Here is a 14,992-nt window from a genome sequence, read left to right on the forward strand (position 1 = left end):
AGGGCCCATCTTACTTCAGGCATTTATTTTCATTTGTTAAAGATTATTCAAGGGGGCTGGGAATATGACCTAGTGGTAGAGTGCTTGCCTTGTATACATGAAGCCTTGGGTTCGATTCTTCAGCACCAAAGTGACGCTGTGGCTCAAGAGGCAGAGTGCTAGCCTTGAGCAAAAAGAAGCCAGGGACAGTGCTCAGGCCCTGAGTTCAAGCCCCAGGACTGGCAAAAAAGAAAAATTATTCCAGGACTATAGGCCAGATGAATTTCTGAAGGACAATACACACACACACTCACACACACCTTACTATATATATATATATATATATATATATATATATATATATATATATCTACATACTTAACTCCAAGCCCTTCAACCTAGGTGGTACCTAGGCTGTGCCCTGGCCCTCCAGAGGCCATTATACTGCTGAGAACATTTTAGAAAAGCTGATGGAAGCCAGGGAGGTGGCCCCAAGAGAGTACTGAGGATCCAGAAGTATAGATCTGTGGTCTTCATTCTGACATTAATTGGCTGCATGGCCTTTTGCAAGTCTCCAAGACTCACTTTCCACATTTGAAGAGATGAAAGTCATTTTGAAGGTGATCTGAAGGGTGGCTGGAATTACTACTACTACTACTGGTCCTGAGGCTTGAACTGTAAGGCCTGGGCACTGTCCCTGAGCTTCTCTGGCTCCAGGTTAGCACTCTACCACTTGAGCCACAGCGCCACTTCCAGCTTTTTCTGAGTAGTTTATTGGAGATGAAAGCCTTACAGAACTTTCCTGCCTGGGCTGGCTTCGAGCCATAATCCTCAGATCTCGGCCTCCTGAGTAGCTAGGCTCACAGGTGTGGCCACCAGCGCCCGCTGGAATCCAACTCTTGAGTGAGTACAAGGCGTTACAGGCACAGACGGGCTGCAGAGACGCAAGGATTTTAAGAAGGGGGGGGGCCAGCCATTGGAAACTTGAGGTCAAAGCTGCTCTGACTGTAAGGCTTGGGCAAACCATTCTGCACTGTCACTAGAAGGCTCATTTCCTCTCCCCTCTACCCAGGCTCCTCTCGGTTCTCATGCACCTTCCTCACCACAGAATACACAGGTCCCACAAGTCCCCACACCTTCCTGAACACTCACCTGCCACAGGCCTGGCCCCCCATGGCTGCTAGTCCTCCATTTTCCTTCCCTCCCACCTCGCTGTTTACTTAGCTATTAGGATGTTTCAGAATAGGAAAAGGCTATTATTCCATAAACGCCACTAAAGGGCCACGTGGGAGGAAAAGGCACTGTTTCCAAAGATGAGTTAACCTTCCAAGTCATGTTGATTTTATTTCTTTTGGGGAGCAAGACTTCCAGCATCTTCTGAAAGGAGCAGCAGTTGCTAGAAAGAATAAACCCTGGACTTCACAGGCTAAGCTTGCCTGGCTGTTACTGATACCAAGGTGGTTTGAGGAAGAGCAAAGTAGGAGCAGGTGAAGGCTTTTTGGGTGGAGTTATTTTCTATATATTAAAGAGAGCTGAAGTCCATAGTTATTCACAGAGCTCAAATAATTTTGCCTGCTTGTTTTCATAGCACTGGCTGACTAGATTTGGAGAAAATGGTGAACAATTACAGATAGGACTCAATTTTCATAGCTCAGATGGAGGACAGTTGAAAAACTGAGCTAAAAGTCTACTCAAGCCAAGTGCTTGGTGGCTCACATCTATAATCCTAGCTACTCAGAAGGCTGAGATCTGAGGACTGTGGTTCAAAACCAGCCCAGGAAGGAAAGTCTGTGAGACTCTTATCTCCAGCTAATCATCAGAAAACTGGAAATGGAGTTGTGGCTCAAAGTGGTAGAGCACTAGCCTTGAATGAAAGAGCTGAGAGACAGCGCCCAGGCCCTGAGTTCAAGCTCTAGGAGCAGCACACACACACAAAAAGTTTCCCTTCTTGCACATTTCACTCTTCTAAGTTCCAACATCCCCAGGAAGAACCAGTTGACCAGGCCCACAGCAGGGCCGCCAGCTTTACAAGTTCCCAGTGTTTGCCCTGTAAGCCAAAGGCCCCTTAGAGAAGCTGGGTCCGGAGCTACGTCAATGCTGCCCTCTCCCAGGAGCCTCCCCTGTTGCCTCTGAGCTAGATTTTGGGGTATCCCAGCCCCAAACTCGTCACTTACCTCTCCACGTATGGAGGAAATGCCTTCACTCCTCCGTTGGACCACAGACGTCTCCACGGGCACAGCTCTGTCACCAGGGTGGGCCACACCAACAGCACGGCCTGAGGGCTCGAGTTCACTCACGCTCGAGCAGGGCCGACTTCCAGGGTAAACTAGTCACAGGCGCGAGGGCAATGGCTGAGAGTTGATGCAGGTGCCTTGCATGGAAAAAAGAACGCCCACGGCCATGGGCCGCAGACGCAGGTGATCTGAATTGGCTTCATTCAAGTTATCGCCTCAGCAAGACCCTCCAAGGGAAAGAAGGACAATAGTAAAGAAACAAAACAAAACAAAAACCCCTGGGAGGGGGGTGAGGCCAAGTGTGCTTGAGAGAAGTTGTTCATAGCTACTTGTGCCAGGTGCTGGTGGCTCACACCTGTAATCCCAGCTACTCAAGAGGCTGAGATCTGAGGATGGCGGTTCCAATCTAGCCTGGGTAGGAAAGTCAGGGAGAGGGGGAGAGAGGGGGAAAGAGAGGGAGAAGGAGGGAGGGAGAGAAAGAGAGAGCTTTGTAATTAACCAGGACCTGCTTCTGTGTCCCGAGAATATGTGAAAATAGATCTATAGTTGAGCAGTCACCTTCTCTATTTGTCTTCCTGGAAAGAAGAAATCAGGAGGACAAAAAAAAAAAAGTCTTCCATGTTGAAAATAAGAGTCGACTATGGTGATCTGTGGCATTTCTCTTTATAGAACGTATCAGAGAACGAAACCTTCTGCCAGGCTAAGCATGTGCTTAGGCAGGCCTACATCAACAGCAGTGAGGTGACTCAGTGTCTGACCAAACGCAAAGAACACATGGCTCTCAGACAGCTGAGAATACTCTACAAGGCCCTCTACTACATGGTCCCGTCGGTAAGTTGCCCGGTGGCCGCTGCTCTGGTAGAAAACAGCCTCACCTCCAAGCCGTCCTCCTTCCTTATGCATTGTGGTGCCCTGGTCAGCTGCCTGCCCATTCAGCAAGTATTTGCTGAGGCTCCTCAAGCCCCAGGTGCTGTTCTGGGCATCGAGGATACAGCATTGAAGGCAAGCAGGCAGAGCCCCCCCTCTCAGGGAATGTTCTACTGGGGGACTTGGCAGACACAGGCGTGGGTAATACAATGTCTGGTAGAGATGATGCTCTGATGGAGGAGTGGAAAGCACAGGGTGTGGGAGAGGGGATGATTTATGGGAGAGGGCGGCATTTCTGAGCAGACACTGGGTAAGGAAGCAAGGCCACACAACTAATGCACAGAGGGACCTGCTGGGCCACGGGCCTCAGGAAGACATGAGTTCCACAGTGGCTGGATCCGAGGAAGCAAGGGAAGACTTTAGCAAGCCTTTTGATTCTGCCCCCAAGGATGGTGGGAAAGACCTGCAGTGCTGACCAGGGCAGATGATGCTGTGATTCATGATTTCCAGTGATCACTCCAGGGCTGTTTGGTAGAGCACCTGCCTAGCAAACAGGCCAAATTCTAATACTATTAAAAACAGAATAAAAACAATGCTGGCACCAGTGGTTCATGCCCGTAATCTTAGCTACTCAGGAGGCTGAGATCTGAGGATGGTGGTTCAAAGCCAGCCCAGGCAGAAAAGTCCACAGGATTCTTATCTCCACTTCACCATTAAAAACATCTGGAAGTAGCGATGTGGCTCAAGTGGTAGAGTTAGCTAGCCTTGGGCAGAAGCAGCTAAGCAAGAGTACAAAGCCCTGAGTTCAAGCCTTAGTAGTGGTGGATGCGCAAGCGCATGAGCGCGCATGTGTGTGTGTGCGCACACACACACACACACACACACAGGAGATTCCTTAGGTAGAGGCCATTTAAAGTGTAAATATTTACAGTATAAGTGAATAGAAGATGGAGGAGATCTAAGAACTGAGTCCAGGGAAGAGGTGACGTGGGAGAAACGGGAGAGTGTGTGGTACCCAGAAGGCAAGTGAACACACTCTGGTCAGGAGAGAGTGACCAGCTCTGTCATGTGTCCTGCAAGGTCACCACGATGCAGACTGGGAATAGCCATGGGGGCTGGCGAGGCGGAGGCCCTTGGGGATGCTGGAGGAGCAGGATGGAGTACGGAGAGGCAAGGGAGAAGGGTCAGCAAACTCTTGAAGGGATGAGGCCGGAAGCCCATGTGGCCACGGGGGATGCTTTGCACCAGCACCGTTGGGCTGTAGTACTTCTGAAGGCAGCTGGGTCGTGGTGGCAGAGTAAAGTAACCGGTTCTGGAGATATAAGTAGCATGTACCAAAAGACAGGCAAATCTTGGAGCTGACTGGTGGTCAAGCTAGACTGGAGGCCCTGGTCTGACTACTGTTCAACTGGAAAATGGCAGCATTGGCCTAACCAAACTGACAAACTGGGCAGGACCAAGAGCATGGCTAGAATGCTTACTGATCCAAGCTAACGAAATGTGGGTTGTTTTGCAGAAAAAGTGTCTTGTGAATGACTCCTCAAAGAGCACATGGGAAGACTTCTTGACAAACCTAAGAAATATGATGAAGAGGAAATATTCACAGTGTGGAAGTTCGATACCTTAATTTATGTGCTTTAACAGCTTTTTAATTTAGTATTTATATATTTATAACACATTACAATAAAATATATGTAACTCTAATTACAATGGCATTTAAGGAACTGGCTCTTTTTATTTGACAACTGAAGTTATGGTTTGAAACTATTAGGGAAACGGATCTCATTTACTAAGAGGCTGTAAGTGGCATGAGAACCAAATGGAAAGATTACTTCCTTCTCAAGGATGATCTTTTCTTATTGGGGATATAATACCAAAGAAGATAATTAAGGAATACGAGGTCATACAAGATACAAATGCTAACACAGTTTGCAGAATGAGTCCATGAATCACATCATCACATATTTCTGAACTGAAAAGCTATCATCTGGGCTGGGATGTGACTCAGCAGGACACTGTTTGCCTGGCATGCACAAGGTCCTGTGTTCAATCCCCGGGGATTGGGAAAGGGGAAGAGAAAAGGAAAAGAGAGAAAGGAAATCAACATTTTCCCACAAAATATTACCTAGAATCTAGAGAAGAAAACAAACAAACAACAAGAAACAATCCTCTCATGGTACTTGGATGTACAATTAACAATATTTAAAGTCATAATAATGCGAATTCTCTTGGATTCTCAAATCTTGGGTCTAACCAATCAAGTCACGGAAAGCTTAACTATGGCCAACGAACAGACAATAAATGCTATCAACCTGACAATATAAAAGATATAACTGGTTGAGCCTCTCTGTGCTCAAGGCTAGCACTCTACCTCATGAGCCACAGCACCACTCCTGGCTTTTTCTGTTTATGTGGTGCTGAGGAATTGAACCCAGGTCTTCTTGCATGCTAGGCAAGCACTCTACCACTAAGCCACATTCCCAGTCCATGTGAGACTCTTATCTCCAATAAACTACCCAGAAAAAGGAAGTAGTGCTCTGGTCCAAGTGGTAGAGCACAAGAAGGTCAGGGACAGAGCCCAGGTCCAGAGTTCAAGCCCCAGGACTGGCAAAAAAAAAAGCAAAGGAAAGAAGGAAGGAAAAGGGAGGGAGGGAAGGGAAAGGAAGGGAAGGAAGGAAGAAAAGAAGGAAGAAGGAGGGCACAGATATCCCCTACTACTTCAGGGAAGGGAAGCAAATCCTGATGAATACAGATGGAAGCTGAGGCAAAAAGAACACGAAAATTGGTGGCACAAGCTGTAATCCCAGCAGCTGGAGGGCTGAGGCAAGAAGGATGCAAGTTCTAGGCTACATACAAGAAAAATACCTCAAAAAACAAATAAAACTAAATAGCTCCCCCTCTAACTAAATAACCCAAACTAAATAACCCAAGATACCTTGAAATTTAGAACCCTGAAAGTACTAGAATTCAAAATAATTTACTATGAAAAAAGTGTGGAAGGGAAGCCAGGTGTAATGGCACACACCTGTAATTCCAACTACACAGGCGAACCACTTAAGTCCATAAATTCCATGTGCTTGAGACCAGTCAACACAGTAGACTCTGCCTCAAAGGACAGAGCAGTCACACAATCACACAATCATACCCACAACCATTTCAAAGAGCTATTATAAATGAGGTAAACCTTCACTTTATAATAAGAAAATCACGAGGCTGGGGATGTAGCCTAGTGGCAAGAGTGCTTGCCTCCCATACATGAAGCCCTGGGTTCAATTCCCCAGCACCGCATATACAGAAAATGGCCAGAAGTGGCCCTGTGGCTCAAGTAGCAAAGTGCTAACTTTTGAGCAAAAAGAAGACAGGGACTCAGGCCCTGAGTCCAAAAGCCCCAGAACTGACACCAAAAAAAAAAAAGAAAAAAGAAAGAAAAGAAAAAGAAAATCAGTATATGTATGTGTGTATATATGTATATATATATATATATATATTTGGTGTTTTAAAATGTTTTAAATTTAAAGTTGATAAGTAAAACATAGCTGGTATGAGTGATCATGAGCTGACAATTTTTCTGCCAGTCCTTGAACTCAGTGCATGGACACTATCCCTGAGCTTCTTTTGCTCAAGGCTAGCACTCTATCACTTGGGCCTGTGAGATTTTCCTATTTCCAACTAACTAGCAAAAAAAAAGCCAGAAGTAGAACTATGGCTCAAGTAGTAGAGCACTAGCCTTGAACAAAAAATAAAAGCTCAGGAGCAGCACCCAGGACTTGAGGTGAAGCCCTAGGACTGACACAAAAGAAGGAAGGAAGGAAGGAAGGGCAGGAAGAAAAGAAGGGCAGAAAGGAGGAAAAGAAAATGGTATAGCCACTTTGGGAAAGTTTGGCAGTTCCTCTAATAGGTAAATATAGTCATGATCCAGAAACTCGGATCCAGAAATTCCTGTACATGCCCAAGACACTTTAAAACATGTCTCCACAAATTTCATAGTAATATTACTCGTGAAAGCAAACAAGTAGAAGTCAATGTCCATCAAGTGGGGAATAGATAAACTGATGTTGTTTATGCGATACACCACATGGGATGTTGACAGTAAAAAAAGAAATGAACTAATGATACATACCACAGGATGAATAAACTCTGTGAACATATGCTAAGTGAAATAAGCCAGAGACAGAAAGCCTTATATGGTATGACTCCACGAGTATGGTAAGATTCCATGAGTATTATAGGAAATACCCAGAATAGGAAAATCTGTAGAGGCAAAAACAGAAAACTGGTTGCCAGGGGCTAGAGTGGTGGGCGGAAGAAGGGAGTTATGATAATGACCATAGTTTCCTTGGGGGATGATAAAACATTCTAAGACAGTGATGAAGATAGTGATGAAGGTTGCATGATTCTTTGAATAGGCAAAACACCACTGTATGATTTGAAAAGGATGAATTAGAGCCCAGTGCAAGTAGCTCATGCCCATAATCCTAGCTACTTAGGAGTCTTAAGAGGATCCTGGCTTGAAGCCATGAGTCTGTGGAGGTAGGAGATTCTTATCTCCAATTAACCACCAAAAGCCAGAAGTGGAGCTATGGCTCAAGTTAGAGCTCCCAGCTTGAATGGAAAAAGCTAAGGGACAGTACCCAGGCCCTAAGTTCAAGCCCCTATACAGACACACAGGCTTACACACACACACACACACACACACACACGCGCGCGCGCGCATACATGCACACACACATACACAGACGATTTGATACTATGCAAATTATATTTCAAAAAGTTGCAACTGGGGCTGGGGATATAGCCTAGTGGCAAGAGTGCCTGCCTCGGATACACGAGGCCCTAGGTTCGATTCCCCAGCACCACATATACAGAAAACGGCCAGAAGCGGCGCTGTGGCTCAAGTGGCAGAGTGCTAGCCTTGAGCGGGAAGAAGCCAGGGACAGTGCTCAGGCCCTGAGTCCAAGGCCCAGGACTGGCCAAAAAAAAAAAAAAAGTTGCAACTGTTACGAAATTAAAAGAAGACAAATAAACCAAAACCAACTATGACCAAAACTTGTGTCTGGAACCATATTCTCTGCAATAACCTAGACCTAGTCACAGTGAATGAGCCCTGTATACATCCTCACATACATGTGACAAAAATTAATACTCATAGCAACATTACACCAAAATATACAACATCTTTTTAACCCTTTCAAAATAAAGGGGGGAGAAATCAAAAGCTTTAAGTCTCACCCTGACCACAGCCAGTTTCACCCTGCCCACATAAAATACCAACCTGCCAAGGGCAATAAATAACTACGAGTTATGAAGGCTTCTGAGGGCAACTGGAGATATACACCGAAAATTTTAATTTCCTCTTCCTTTGATTGAAACTCATTTGCATTCAATGGCGAATGTGAGCTGCACAGGATATGAGTTGTGGGTTACACTTTGTGTGTGAGGCAAAGATGACAAAGGAAAAGGCTGTCAAACAGAAAGACTGACGACAGGCCACAGAAAGGACACAAGCAGGCTCTGGGGATCGTTCGTTGGTCATGTCACAAGATAAGCTTCCATGGTCAAAATGCAACTATTACCTTACTTCCAGCCAAGGACTTCTGATCTATGGATAGAATCACCCAACAATAAGCCTCTGACTACCAAGAAGAGAAAACTAAACAAGTGAGCAGAGAAACTTGAGGAGTAAGTGAAAGTTACCATGATGCTTGTGAGTTAAGCAATAGCCACTGAGGCGTCTATATCATGGATTGTGTGGCCCTGACAGCCAAGGCTGAGCCACCCCTCCCCCCACCCATCAGTTACCTCCACAGTTGGCCAAGGGGTAAATTATGTCTAACTGGCATCTGACAGTAGTGTATTGGTTGGGTAAAAGGAATAGGGGGGAAACTCACGTGGCTTTCATGTACAGCTGTATATCTTTCATTGAAAGATTTTTTTTGGGGGGGGCGGGTAAGGGCCACAAATAGAAATGCTAGCCTCTGACAGAAAAATAAAATAAAAGCTTTCAGGAACTCTCATCTGTGCCATGGACCCTGCCTTCACTTTTCCCTTCATACCTCAATCGGTATCTAAAGGCAAAGCATAACCCTCAGCTTTCGTGAATCAGCAAAGCCTGGCCCGATCCATCTACACACAGGTAACCCTCACAGTTCCCGCCAGCTTCCACGCAGCGCAAGGCAGGGGCTCTCTTTAGTCTTAGGGCTGCCATCTTGCTAATTTCTAGGTTCCATGGATCAGCTCAGGGCAGGTTCCATTTTCAAATCCTCTAATTGGCCATCATGCCCAAATCTTCCTGATCTCTTAAGGCCCAGACACGCTCCTTTAGGGCCCCTAGGTGCCTCTCTTTAAATTCATCCATCCTGCCAGCTTCTTCTCCATCTTCAAGCTGCCTATGCCTTGTTTCCTTCTAGCCAGTATTAAATAAAGCAAATGGAACTATGTTGTTATTTTGTGTGCTTTCTGCACATGGGCTGCCTAAACTACCAGGCACCATGAATGTGTGTGTGTATGTGCAATCTCACTACTTCCAGCAAATGAGCTGAGCAGAGAAGGGAATTATACTCAGGCCAATGACTCTTTTAGCCTCCAGGGCCTTTGTCTATACAGCATCTGTTCCCCCCACTAATTCTTTCCAGTTGTGTCCACAGCAGGACCCAGTTCCTATCACCCCCCTTTTTAGATTCGTTAGTTCTCACTCTTGCTCTACTTCATGCATACAACCCATGCATAAGGCCTTCAAGCATGTGCCCTGCTCTATCCGGAACCATTCAACTGTGTCTAGACTTCAGTTAGCCCTTCCCTGGAGAAGTGGCCTTTTCTGAAACTTGGGCCAGGCAGATCTGTGAGATTTCAGGACAGCTGCAAGGGAAGAATGCTGTACCCAGCAGCTCACTGCTCCTTTTGCTACTCTCCATAAACATGGCCACCTCTTCTCCTGAGGAAGGCAGTGAGTTTTCCAACAGTTAGAACTTCCTAGCTCTCAACATTAAAGAAGGTAGGCTAGGCTGGGGATATGGCCTAGTGGCAAGAGTGCTTGCCTTGTATACATGAGGCCCTGGGTTCGATTCCCCAGCACCACATATACAGAAAACGGCCAGAAGTGGCGCTGTGGCTCAAGTGGCAGAGTGCTAGCCTTGAGCAAAAAGAAGCCAGGGCCAGTGCTCAGGCCCTGAGTCCAAGGCCCAGGACTGGCCAAAAAAGAAAGAAAGAAAGAAGGTAGGCTATAAGTAGAGCTATACAACAGTAACTATGAGCCACAGAAGACACACTCTTGAAAGAGGACAGTGTTGCTGGGAGCCAGTGGCTTATGGCTATCATCCTAACTACTCAGGAGAGGGAGAGCTGAGGATCGAGATTTGAAACCAGCCTGGACAGACAAATCCACAAGACTCTTATCTCCAATTAACTAGCAAAATAAAGCCAGAAATGGAGATTGGGCTCAAGTGGAAGGGCACCAGACTTGATCAAAAAAGGCAAGCGAGAGAGTAAGGTCCTGCGTTTAAGCCCAAAAGAAAGGACAGCAGCGGCCAGAAGTGGTGCTGTGGTTCAAGTGGTAAAGTGCAGGCCTTGAGCAAAAAGAAGCCAGGGACAGTGCTCAGGCCCTGAGTTCAAGGTCCAGGACTGGCAAACAAACACACACACACACACACACACACACACACACACACACACACACACACACACCAAAAAAGAAAGGAAAGCAGATGACCGAGGGGCATAACTCACAGTGGAGTAAAAATCAAGGCTAACTTAAAATTTCTGTGATGAGTTAAGTACTTTTAGCTTAGGCAATATCCTCTTGCTAAGATTGGTATCGGACCCTGAGAACTACCTTATTCAGTTGAAAAGTCCCAGCTATATTCTTTTGTACAACTGGAGAAATAAAGCCTTTGATTACCAACTAAAATTTCCCCAGGCCTCTAAAAAAGGGATTGAGGGGCAGGGGAGTAGGTGTGAAAGAATGTATGATCTGTCGTATTCTTTAGTCAGAGCCATGTATGTGTTTGGGCAAGACAATGTGATGTTCTGATACTGTTGATAAAAGCAACCTGAAGGTTGGGTCACAGGAAGCCCAAGATAAAGGCTGAGAGGAAACTGGTTGTTTTTGAAGTAGCCTCTTCATAATCATTTTCCCACACGTTCGTTCAAACTTCCGAAGGTAGACCCAATACCTGATTTGCTTTGCAAATGAAAGAGCTTAAGGAGGAGCAATTTCAGCTAACACTGTGACCCAAGCGTGTAGAGAGGCCCCATCCTTCAGCTCCCTGTGGCTTGAGTGGTGTTAACTGTTCCTCTTAGGCACAAGCTCACCGTGGTCTCCTCTTATTTGCACACGGCCTTATCTCAAAAAACTGGGCTCACAGTGATTCACTGGAAGAGACTAGGACAGAACGTAGCAAATGGTTATTAGGGACGTAGGAAATGGTGCTCAGGAATCAAGACAGAGTGGATGGAGATCAGGAAGTCACCAGATTTCATAGTCCTGTTAGTGTCAACACAGTGAAAGCACATCCTTTTACCTCGTGTCAGCCTTTGACAGGGGGTAGGCCCTTAGGCTGGTACTAGGCTGAAAGAGATTGCTGTGGAGGGTCTTTGGGAAGATGACTCGATGGGTCCACACTCTATGGCCATGAGACAGCAAAGACAGTCAAGGGAGGGGCTTAGTGCAGAGCAAGAGCTGAGGTGCTAAGACGGCACTTACCCCTCCAGTCCAGGCCTTTCATTCATCATGTTCTATACCACATAGCCAGAAGAAACTCCCGTCTAAGCAAAAATGACAATTAAAAAAGAGTCTTCGGGCTGGGGATATAGCCTAGTGGCAAGAGTGCCTGCCTCGGATACACGAGGCCCTAGGTTCGATTCCCCAGCACCACATATACAGAAAACGGCCAGAAGCGGCGCTGTGGCTCAAGTGGCAGAGTGCTAGCCTTGAGCGGGAAGAAGCCAGGGACAGTGCTCAGGCCCTGAGTCCAAGGCCCAGGACTGGCCAAAAAAAAAAAAGAAAAAAAGAGTCTTTGTGGGAGCAGGTGCCAGTGGCTCGCACCTGTAATCCTAGCTACTCAGGAGCCAGAGATCTGAGGACTGAGATTCCAAGCCAGCTCAAATAGGAAAGTCTGTGAGATTCTTATCTCCAATGAAACACCACCCCTCCCCCCAAAAAAAGAAAAAGCCAGAAGTGGAGCTGTTGTTCAAATGGTAGAGCGCTAGCCTTGAGCACACAAGTTTAAGAACGGCACCCAGGACCTGACTTCAAGCCCACAGACAGACAGACAGACAGACAGACAGACATAGACACACAGACAGATACACACCACGATTCTTATCAAAACTTTTCAAAATTTCTCAAGGTCTAATTTGAATTTCTTAAAACCGGATGCTTGGTAATCAGTATTGCCAAAAGAATATGATTAGCTGGTGCTGGTGACTCATGCCCGTAATTCTAGCTTCAAAGGGCTGAGAACTGAGGATCATTGTTTGAAGTCAACCTGGGTAGAAAAGTGTGTGAAACTCTGATTAACAACCAAAAAGCTGGATGTAGAGCTACTGATCAAGTAGCCTTGAGCAAAAAAGCTTAGGACAGTGCCCAGGCCCTGAGTTCAAGCCCCAAGATACACATACACACAAACACACACTAATTAACAATAGTCCAAGCAACGGTATTGTTTTGGCATTACTCTTAAGCTTATGAAGAGATTTCTATTGAGATCTTGACCATGTCACTATGATTTCCCTGTACCTTTCAATGGGGCCCATTCTGTACACAAGCTTCTTTCTAGCCATACACCGACAAACAGTGTCTGCTTTCAAACACCTAATGTAAAGGGTATTTATGTTTAAAAAAAAAACCTTATCAATGAGAAGTATATTTAAAAACACTTTTTTCAAAGTTCTGGTTCATGATGGTTTCTGTTTCTGGGTATGAAATTACACAGGCCTCCTTGATGACAGAGTGTTGCCTCCCAAGCACAAAGATACAGTTCCAAAATATCAAGACAAAATAAACACAAAAGCACCTCAGAAAAGGAGACTTCTACAGGCATTAAGTAAAAGACTTTTATTTCTTATTTAACCATGCCGCAGATATACATACAATAGTGATATATACACTGGAACAAATACAATTTACATCTGAAATACAACAGAAGTGTGGCTTTTGAAAAGAACACAACAAACACATTGCATGATTTCTAATTCTGGCCAGTATACAGTATTGTAGTGATGTTATTGAAGTTTTAAATGATTTAAATCAGACTCGAGTACAAGTTCAAAGGCACTAGGAAATCTATGTTTTCGTCTAGTATTTTAAGGACAAAGAATAATTAAAAGGAAAAAAACAAGTGTACATATTAAGAACTGGGCAGACACTGATATGTTTAAATGTAAACTCTACCCATTCCTTAATTCACAGCCCTATAGGAAAAAGGGGCTTTCTAAGAGTTAAGGGGGAAGATATGAAAAACAGATTTAAAAAGGAACAAATAAAACAAATAGCTGGGCACCAGTGGCTCACACCTGTAATCCTAGCTACTCAAGGATCTAAGGATCACATTTCAAAGCCAGCCTGGGCAGAAAAGTCCCTGTGAGGCTCTTATCTCCAAATAACCACCAGAAAACTAGAAGTGGAGCTGTGGCTCAAAGTGGTAGAGCGCTAGCCTTGAGCTAAAAAAAGCTCAGGAACAGTGCCCAGGCCCTGAGTTCAAGCCCCACAACCAACAAAACAAAAACAAGAAAAAAGCAAATTAATCCCAAATCACATTTTTAAAAAGGTGTTACAGATGAAATATTACTTATACCCCTACAGAGTAATAACATTCTTCAGAAAGAAAACAAGCTTGTCAAAGAGATTCCTGGACCTGTGGGGCAAATATGTTGATGCAGAAACAAAGCTCTTGATGAATCTTTCCAAGAATTTAAACCAAAAGGGAATATTATTATATTTTAGTGGCCTATTTGTCCATGCAATCACAGTTTATTGAAGAACGCACCACAGAATCCATTAACATTCTACCAAAATTCCTCTTAATAAACAATTACCACTTAAAGAAAAAAAGAACACTTATTTTAATAACCTAATTATATGTATGTACCAGTCATTTCAAATCTGCACATCTATCTCAAACACTGAACAAGCTCACTTCTCTAAGCCATTCATGAAATTAATACTGAAGTTACTAATATTTCATTTGTGGACAAAGACACAATCAACGTGAAGAAGCCACAGAACTGCTGCAGCTCATTAGAGCTAAATGAATACTCTATTTTTTAAATGGATCTCCAGGCCTGGCTCAAATACCTAATTTTGGTATTTCGATAAAATGAAGAATTCATTCCTATCTGGTATAATCAGTCCTAACATAAATACTTAAAAAAAAATTACTTCTGGGCATGCTGGTACAGTCCTGAAATCCCAGTATCGGGGAGGCTGAGGCACGAGGTTAAGACCAGACTGGACTATATATCGACACCCTGTCTCAAAAACAAACAAGCAAACAGAAACAAACCAACAAAACCAAAATGAGTTCTGAAGCAGGCTGTTCTGAGAAAGTTCTTAATATTTTTACTCTTATTTTTGAAATTTACAACAAAGATAGAAAAAAAATCTAACCTACTGGCTCACATCTCTCTGATGCTTTAAAGCTCAAGTCACAAATTACTCTCTTTCTTGTTAAATGAATTGTTAACATAAACCAGAAACATGGAATTTTTTTTCCTTCTGGTATAACTCAGCTCTCTGAACAGTAGCCACTAATAGAGTTAAATGTGTAACATCAAAAATGCTTACAATTAGCCAGGTGCTGGTGGCTCACACCTGTCATCCTAGCTACTCAGGAGGCTGAGATCTGAGGATCGCTGTTTAAAGCCAGCCCAGGCAGAAAAGTCTATGAGACTCTTATCTCCAAAAACCAGAAGTGGAG

This window comes from Perognathus longimembris, chromosome 25 (assembly GCF_023159225.1).
Source record: "Perognathus longimembris pacificus isolate PPM17 chromosome 25, ASM2315922v1, whole genome shotgun sequence".
Lineage (NCBI taxonomy): Eukaryota > Metazoa > Chordata > Mammalia > Rodentia > Heteromyidae > Perognathus > Perognathus longimembris.